Genomic DNA, 8715 nt, shown 5'->3' with positions numbered 1-8715 from the left:
CAGTAACTAGTTACAGTAATTACTAGTTACTGTAACTGTGTGTGTGTGCAAAGCCTGAGGGGGAGGAGCTAAAGAGCAGCAGGTTATATACATAAGTTTAAAAGCTATCTTTACAGTTAGTTTATTATGAACGTTCCCAGGAGGAGAAACAAACGCTCCTGTGAATCATACATGTGTGACTTTCTTCTTCTCTGGGCTTTAAAACGTGTTGGTGTGACGACTGTTAGCGTGCGTTAGCGTTCCATTCTAACAGTCTGCACTAACGCTGACTCATGCTTTTGACTTTTTCTCACAAACATCTGGATTGTGTGTTGAGCGTCTGCGACGAACTCCACCCGCCTGGAAGCAGCTGGAGGGCATTTCTAACAACCCTCCCCGGGGATGCGTCCAGAGAAGGAGCTGTCGGCGCTTTCTGACCTCCTGACTCACACCTAGAACTACATGTGCTCACATCTCATTATAAACTACAGACAGCTGCACGTCTTTGGTCTGAGGAGGAGGAAGATCACGACCAATCACACGAGGAGGAATGCTCTAACAGGAAGTACATCTCAGTAAACACACAAACACCAACAAAGTCAAAAAGTAGTGAACAAACACTGTCTAAAGCTTCTAATGATCAACACAGAGGGAGAGAAACACCACATAGATGTCTGTCTATGAGAACAAGAAGAACAGCAGATAAAGATAAGCTGCACCTGCAGCCATCTGTGAGTAAAGCTGTGACAGTCTTTGACCATTCCCATTCTTCTGTTTGTAGCTCCTCCCCCTGACAGGTGACTGTGTTTCTGTGTGAGTTGCCTGTGATACGTTAACATTTAGAGACGTTAAAGAGTAAAAACACACGTCACACCATCACTGACAGGTTACTGACGCTAATAGAAATAAACGAACACGAGAATAGAATCTATACGTCTCCATTAACTACCTGTCGTTAGCTAACGTTAAATTTCACCACAAAGTCTGACAAATGAGACAAGCACAGATGAAGATGTAACAAAGATATGAACTGACTGTGGGAAAAAGAGAGTGAAATAAAGTCATCAAATCTACACAGAACCTCCACCGACCAATCAAAGAAGAGACAAAGATCAGCTGATTAGCAGGTGTGTGTATGAATGTGTGTGTTTAGTGAATGTACGAGGTGCAATTAAAAGAAAAGGGGATGAAACCTTTGTGTATATATGTGTATGTAGTGCAATAGCTCCGGAGGGTGGAAGCAGTGGTCATACTAACGTACTACTCATGCTAACGTTCTACTCATGCTAACGTTCTACTCATACTAACGTTCTACTCATACTAACGTTCTACTCATACTAACATACTACTCATGCTAACGTTCTACTCATGCTAACGTTCTACTCATACTAATGTACTACTCATGCTAACATACTACTCATGCTAACGTTCTACTCATGCTAACGTTCTACTCATGCTAACGTACTACTCATACTAACGTTCTACTCATACTAACGTTCTACTCATACTAACATACTACTCATGCTAACGTTCTACTCATGCTAACGTTCTACTCATACTAACATACTACTCATGCTAACGTTCTACTCATGCTAACGTTCTACTCATACTAACGTTCTACTCATACTAACATACTACTCATGCTAACGTTCTACTCATACTAACGTTCTACTCATGCTAACATACTACTCATGCTAACGTACTACTCATACTAACGTTCTACTCATGCTAACGTTCTACTCATGCTAACGTACTACTCATACTAACGTTCTACTCATACTAACGTTCTACTCATACTAACATACTACTCATGCTAACGTTCTACTCATGCTAACGTTCTACTCATACTAACGTTCTACTCATGCTAACGTTCTACTCATACTAACGTTCTACTCATGCTAACATACTACTCATGCTAACGTACTACTCATACTAACGTTCTACTCATGCTAACATACTACTCATGCTAACGTACTACTCATACTAACGTTCTACTCATACTAACGTACTACTCATACTAACGTTCTACTCATGCTAACATACTACTCATGCTAACGTACTACTCATAATAACGTTCTACTCATCCTAACGTTCTACTCATCCTCACGTACTACTCATGCTAACATACTACTCATGCTAACATACTACTCATGCTAACGTTCTAATCATCCTAACGTACTACTCATACTAACGTACTACTCATGCTAACATACTACTCATGCTAACGTACTACTCATCCTAACGTTCTACTCATCCTAACGTACTACTCATGCTAACATACTACTCATGCTAACGTACTACTCATCCTAACGTTCTACTCATCCTAACGTACTACTCATGCTAACATACTACTCATGCTAACGTTCTACTCATCCTAACGTTCTACTCATCCTAACATTCTACTCATCTATACATACTACTCATGCTAACGTTCTAATCATCCTAACGTACTACTCATACTAACGTACTACTCATGCTAACATACTACTCATGCTAACATACTACTCATCCTAACGTTCTACTCATCCTAACGTACTACTCATGCTAACATACTACTCATGCTAACATACTACTCATCCTAACGTTCTACTCATCCTAACGTACTACTCATGCTAACATACTACTCATGCTAACGTACTACTCATCCTAACGTTCTACTCATCCTAACGTACTACTCATGCTAACATACTACTCATGCTAACGTTCTACTCATCCTAACGTTCTACTCATCCTAACATTCTACTCATCTATACATACTACTCATGCTAACGTTCTAATCATCCTAACGTACTACTCATACTAACGTACTACTCATGCTAACATACTACTCATGCTAACATACTACTCATCCTAACGTTCTACTCATCCTAACGTACTACTCATGCTAACATACTACTCATGCTAACATACTACTCATCCTAACGTTCTACTCATCCTAACGTACTACTCATGCTAACATACTACTCATGCTAACGTACTACTCATCCTAACGTTCTACTCATCCTAACGTACTACTCATGCTAACATACTACTCATGCTAACGTACTACTCATCCTAACGTTCTACTCATGCTAACATACTACTCATGCTAACGTACTACTCATACTAACGTTCTACTCATACTAACGTTCTACTCATGCTAACATACTACTCATGCTAACGTACTACTCATACTAACGTACTACTCATACTAACGTTCTACTCATGCTAACATACTACTCATGCTAACGTACTACTCATCCTAACGTACTTCTCATGCAAACATACTACTCATCCTAACGTACTACTCATCCTAACGTACTACTCATGCTAACGTACTACTCGTGCAAACGTACTACTCGTGCTAACATACTACTCATCCTAATGTACTTCTCATGCTAACGTACTACTCATCCTAACATACTACTCATGCTAACATACTACTCATGCTAACGTACTTCTCATGCTAACGTACTACTCGTGCTAACGTACTACTCATCCTAACATACTACTCATCCTAACGTACTTCTTATGCAAACATACTACTCACGCTAACGTACTACTCATGCAAACGTACTACTCACGCTAACGTACAACTCATGCTAACGTAGTACAACTCACGCTAACGTACTACTCACGCTAACGTACTACTCACGCAAATGTACAACTCACGCTAACGTACTACTCATGCTAACGTACTACTCACGCAAACGTACTACTCAAGCTAACGTACAACTCACGCTAACATACTACTCAAGCCAATGTACAACTCACGCTAACGTACTACTCACGCTAACGTACAACTCACGCTAACGTACTACCCAAGCTAACGTACTACTCATGCTAACGTACTACTCAAGCTAACGTACTACTCACGCTAATGTACTAGTACTACTAAGTTTGACGTATAAATGAATATGTAGTGCGTTCACATTAGATAGTATGACTAGATTGAGTAGGTGAGAAATACCAGGATGTAAACTATTTGGGGACATGTACATATACGGTGTGCACACTAGTCATACTCAACTGTCCCATGATGCATTGGGAGCTGAAATTGATGTCCTGATGGCTTTAAAAAAGATGATATTACTATGGCCCCGCCTACCTATGATTCAGTGTGACATCACTATGGCTCCGCCTCCCTATGATTCAGTCTGATGAATGTTCATTTTAGGCCTTTAAAAAGCCTTTTCTCTCATTGTCAAACACTGTCAAACTACAGTGATGAACAAATACAACACTCACCAACAATACTTCTAGTGATTCCCAGGAGGAAAGCCTGACTCAGCTCAAATAAAGAAGCAGCGTGAGAATCAATAACAAGACTCATGAATGTGAAATTAACGCTGAATAAAGAAGCAGAAATAAAAGATGAGAATGAGAAAGAAAAGCCTGAGGAAACATCAGAGAACACCACTTCCTGTCAGAGGAGCAGGTGAAAGTTGATGTATAATGATAGAGCTGTTGGTGGATAATCACACACAATAGGAGTACTTATTTGGTTTGATGTTCCATTAGACATCACACTACACACTGTGTGTACTTCCACCTGTAAGCACACGCACACCTGGGAACGCGTCTTTATTTCCACATGACACAGAGGAAGGATTTCACGCTCCCTGAGGAAATGTGTCTGCGATGCTCCCGACTGTGGATGAATATGAAAATGTGAAGTGACACAGCTTTTATTGCTGCTATTTTAACACTCGCCATCCATCACACGCACACACGCACTCAGCAGGAGCCGCGCGTGCACGTTGGGAGAGTGTGTGTGCACGTTGGGAGAGTGTGTGTGCACGTTGGGAGAGTGTGTGTGCACGGTGGGAGAGTGTGTGTGCACGGTGGGAGAGTGTGTGTGCACGTTGGGAGAGTGTGTGTGCACGGTGGGAGAGTGTGCTGACAGTGACAATCACTGACAGTGTGCTGACATTCTTCCTATCTCCTTATGTCCACTTTTCCTTAACCTAGTGATAAGGTCACAGGGTTAAGGAAAAGTGTTAGGAGACTTCCTAAAGGAGTTTAGACAATCAGACGCACCTCCACTAAGTGACATAGTAATAATAATAATAATAATAATAATAATAATAATAAGTGAACTCCACATTTCCTAAAATACACTAAAAGTTCACTTCTAACACTTTCCACTGATATAATATCATAAATCACAGATTTTAATGTAAATCAAAGGAAAAGAGGTTACCATGGCTACCAGGAACTAAAGGTAAACTAAAGAACATCACATAGAGAATGGTTGATCACACTCACCTTCTACTCATTAATCAACATTAATACAAAATAAGGAGGATTTAATGCACCAATACTGCAGAATTAAAAATAAACATTTAAAGATGGTTAATTTAATACTAAAACGTCATCACATGCAGCAGTATTTAACTTTACTAAATACTAACGTGTATTTATCTTGGTGAGTTTGAATCCTGGAAGTTAAATAGATTTTAAAAGGAACTCATTGGTGACAAGAGCTGCTGAGGGCCTCTCACATGGTCCATGAGGGCTACCTGGGGCCCACAAGCCCCATGTTGGGGACCCCTGGTATAGGGGCTCAAAATCACAGTGTAGGGGCCCCTACACTAAACAGTACTGGAGAGACCCCTGGAGTCTGTGGTGGTCTGTCCTACTTTAATGTGATGTGTGCTGAGGATGTGTTTCCTGAAGCTAAACGGGACGCGTGGCGCTTTAATTTGAGCTAACAGGATTGGTGCTGCTGTCATGTGTAGACGTTGGAGTTGATTCTGCAGCTCAGGGAGGAAATCCCAGCATGCACTGCAGCGTGAACAATGATTTGGGTGTGAGAGCTTCAGGCTGAGAAACTATCACAGAACGACTTGAGTAACACACACGTTAACACACACGCTAACACACATGCTAACACCACCAGGAAATAATTATTACACAACCAGAGCAAACAACACATCACAACCACACACACAAATATCTGCAAAATAAAACCAAGAGGTCAAAAACAGACAAAAAAGTCAAATGATGAAATGAGAGAACAGTGATGTGGGATTAGAACCAGCAACCCTCTGATTACAGCTGCTTCATTAACCCTGACTTATCACTGAGACACTGTGTGAACCTGCTGGTGTTCTAAACCAGATGGTGACCGTGTTAACTGGTGACTGAGACTGACTGTTAGCTAGTCATCAGTTAACACAGACACCAGTTTGATCAGAACAGCAGTGAATCTGGACCTGCTGATGGAGTTATACTGGTTATGCTGGTTATACTGGTTATACTAGTTATACAGGTTATGTTGGTTATACTGACCATACTTATTATACTGGTGATACTGGTTATAGTGTTTATAATAATTATACTGGTTATACTGATTATTCTAGTTATACTGGTTATATTAGTTATACTGATTACATTGGTTATAATAGTTATACTGGTTCTACTAGTTATATTGGTCATACTTGTTATACTAGTTAGTACTGGTTACACTAGTTATACTGGTTATACTGATTCTGTTGGTTATACTGACGATACTTATTATACTGGTGATACTGGTTATAGTGTTTATAATAATTATACTGGTTATACTAGATATATTAGTCATACTTGTTATACTGCTTATACTGGTTAGTACCAGTTATACTAGTTATATTGGTTCGTACTGGTTTATACAAATTATACTGGTATATTTGAAGTCAGCCTGCAACAGAGGGTTGGAAGGTAGTGTGGACCAGGCCAGTGAAGCTACACTATTGTGTCTGCACACAACCACAATCATCCCCCTCCTCTTAGCCTTTCACACCCCGAAGTCCATCATCCTCTCAGCTCCTCCCCTGGAGATCTGACTACCTACACTTCTTTGAACACCATCCGTCTGATGTAGAGGCTTGGAAATAGTAAGCATATGTTGAGTAAAAATAGACACCCCTACAATCCTTATTTATCTTATTTAACTATTTTATTTTCACGTAATAACTCATTTGGTTCTTATGCAATCTCTTTTGAGTGAAGTGTAATCCCTACGCTGTCCAGTAGGTGGCACTGATAGAGTAGCTGAGGCACCACAGAGGAAGAACAATCCTCTGTGAAGTAAACGCAGCTGAACGCATGTGTGATCTTTGTTCTTTATCACAGGTTCGTAAACACTAACATTTCACGAATTGTATGCATATTATCTGAGTTCTGATGTGTTTAAGATAATATTGTCAAGTGTGAGTCAAAGAGAAGCAATGTTTGTACAAGGTGTTTGAGTAAATTGTGAACGTGTTATAAGCTAACTTGCTAAGCTAATGGTCAGGTGTAAGGGAAATTACAATGTGGAAAAGGCTAATTCACACCAGTTTTTATTACAAAGAACCACTTGAGTATCAGATTTAAAGACATCTATGAAACGTTTTTCATACAACAGGACAATTACTGAGTTTGATTTGTTACCAAAGGTGCATATTAAGAGTTTATTACCAAATATCAGTAAAGCTATTGTACAACTGTATTAGACACAGAGCAGCCATTTTGAGGAGCTACTGCTGTGCACGTGTTTAGTGAATTATATATTAAACTTAGTGATTTGATTAAAAACATATTTCATAGTTATTGTTAAAAAGATAAATATCTTTACAAGTTTAAAAGATAGAAATATAAATCGAGATAAATAGTGATTCATTTCATAGTGAAAATAAGTAAAATGGGTAAAAAGTATAAATACATTGGGTTAAAAACAATGTACTTTTTGTTCAGTATTTTTGTAACTTTTGAGAAACTGTAATTGTGTAATTATAATATGTGACTAGTATAGCTTTACTAAGCTATGGTCACATGGACTTTGGGACTCTTTAAGGCCATTTAGAACAGAATAAGTATCTGGATTACTGCTGTTATGGATTGTGAAAATATGGAGGAAGAACAATCCTGAACACATGTTGTCTCTATTGTTTATCACAGACTATCTGATTACATCACACACACACATGCTCTCTGAACCCCAGAGGAGCAACACTGACAGAGATGCAGGTTGACTTCTCCATTAGACCACATTATGTACACCTGATAAACTGTGTGTCTGACAAAGCGGTCAGCAACACCGGGGCGAGACCCCTCAACGAGGTGGACTACAGGGCTGCTGTGGACAGCTTTGTCACATGGAGTGAGCTGAACCATCTACAGCGCAATGTGACAAAGACCAAGGAGCTGATTGTGGACCTGAGGAGAACCAAGAGGTCAGTCAGTCCTGTCTCCATCCAGGAGGTCAGTGTGGACATTGTGGAGGAGAACAAATACCTGGGAGTGGTGATTGACAATAAACTGGACTGGGGGAGGAACACTGACTTTTCTGAGATGCTGTGGTCCTTCAACATCTGCAGAAAAACACTGAAGATGTTTAATGAGTCAGTGGTGGTGAGTGTGATCCTCTACGCTGTTGTTTGCTGGAGGAACAGACTGAGGGTCACAGACACCAACAGACTCTACAGACTCATCCACAAGGTCAGTGACGTTGTGGATTAAACTGGACTCTCAGAGAGGAGGAGCCTGTCCAAGGTGAAGACCATCTTGGTCAATGAGTCCCACCCACTCCATGATGTGCTGGTCAGTCACAGAAGAACCTTCAGCACCTTTAGCACCTTCAGCACCTTTAGAACCTTCAGCACCTTTAGAACCTCTAGCACCTTTAGAACCTCTAGCACCTTTAGAACCTTCAGTACCTTTAGAACCTTCAGCACCTTTAGAACCTTTAGAACCTTCAGCACATTTACAAACTTCAGCACCTTTAGAACCTTC

Source organism: Gouania willdenowi, chromosome 14, assembly GCF_900634775.1.
Source record: "Gouania willdenowi chromosome 14, fGouWil2.1, whole genome shotgun sequence".
Classification (NCBI taxonomy): domain Eukaryota; kingdom Metazoa; phylum Chordata; class Actinopteri; order Blenniiformes; family Gobiesocidae; genus Gouania; species Gouania willdenowi.
This window is presented reverse-complemented; position numbering follows the sequence as displayed.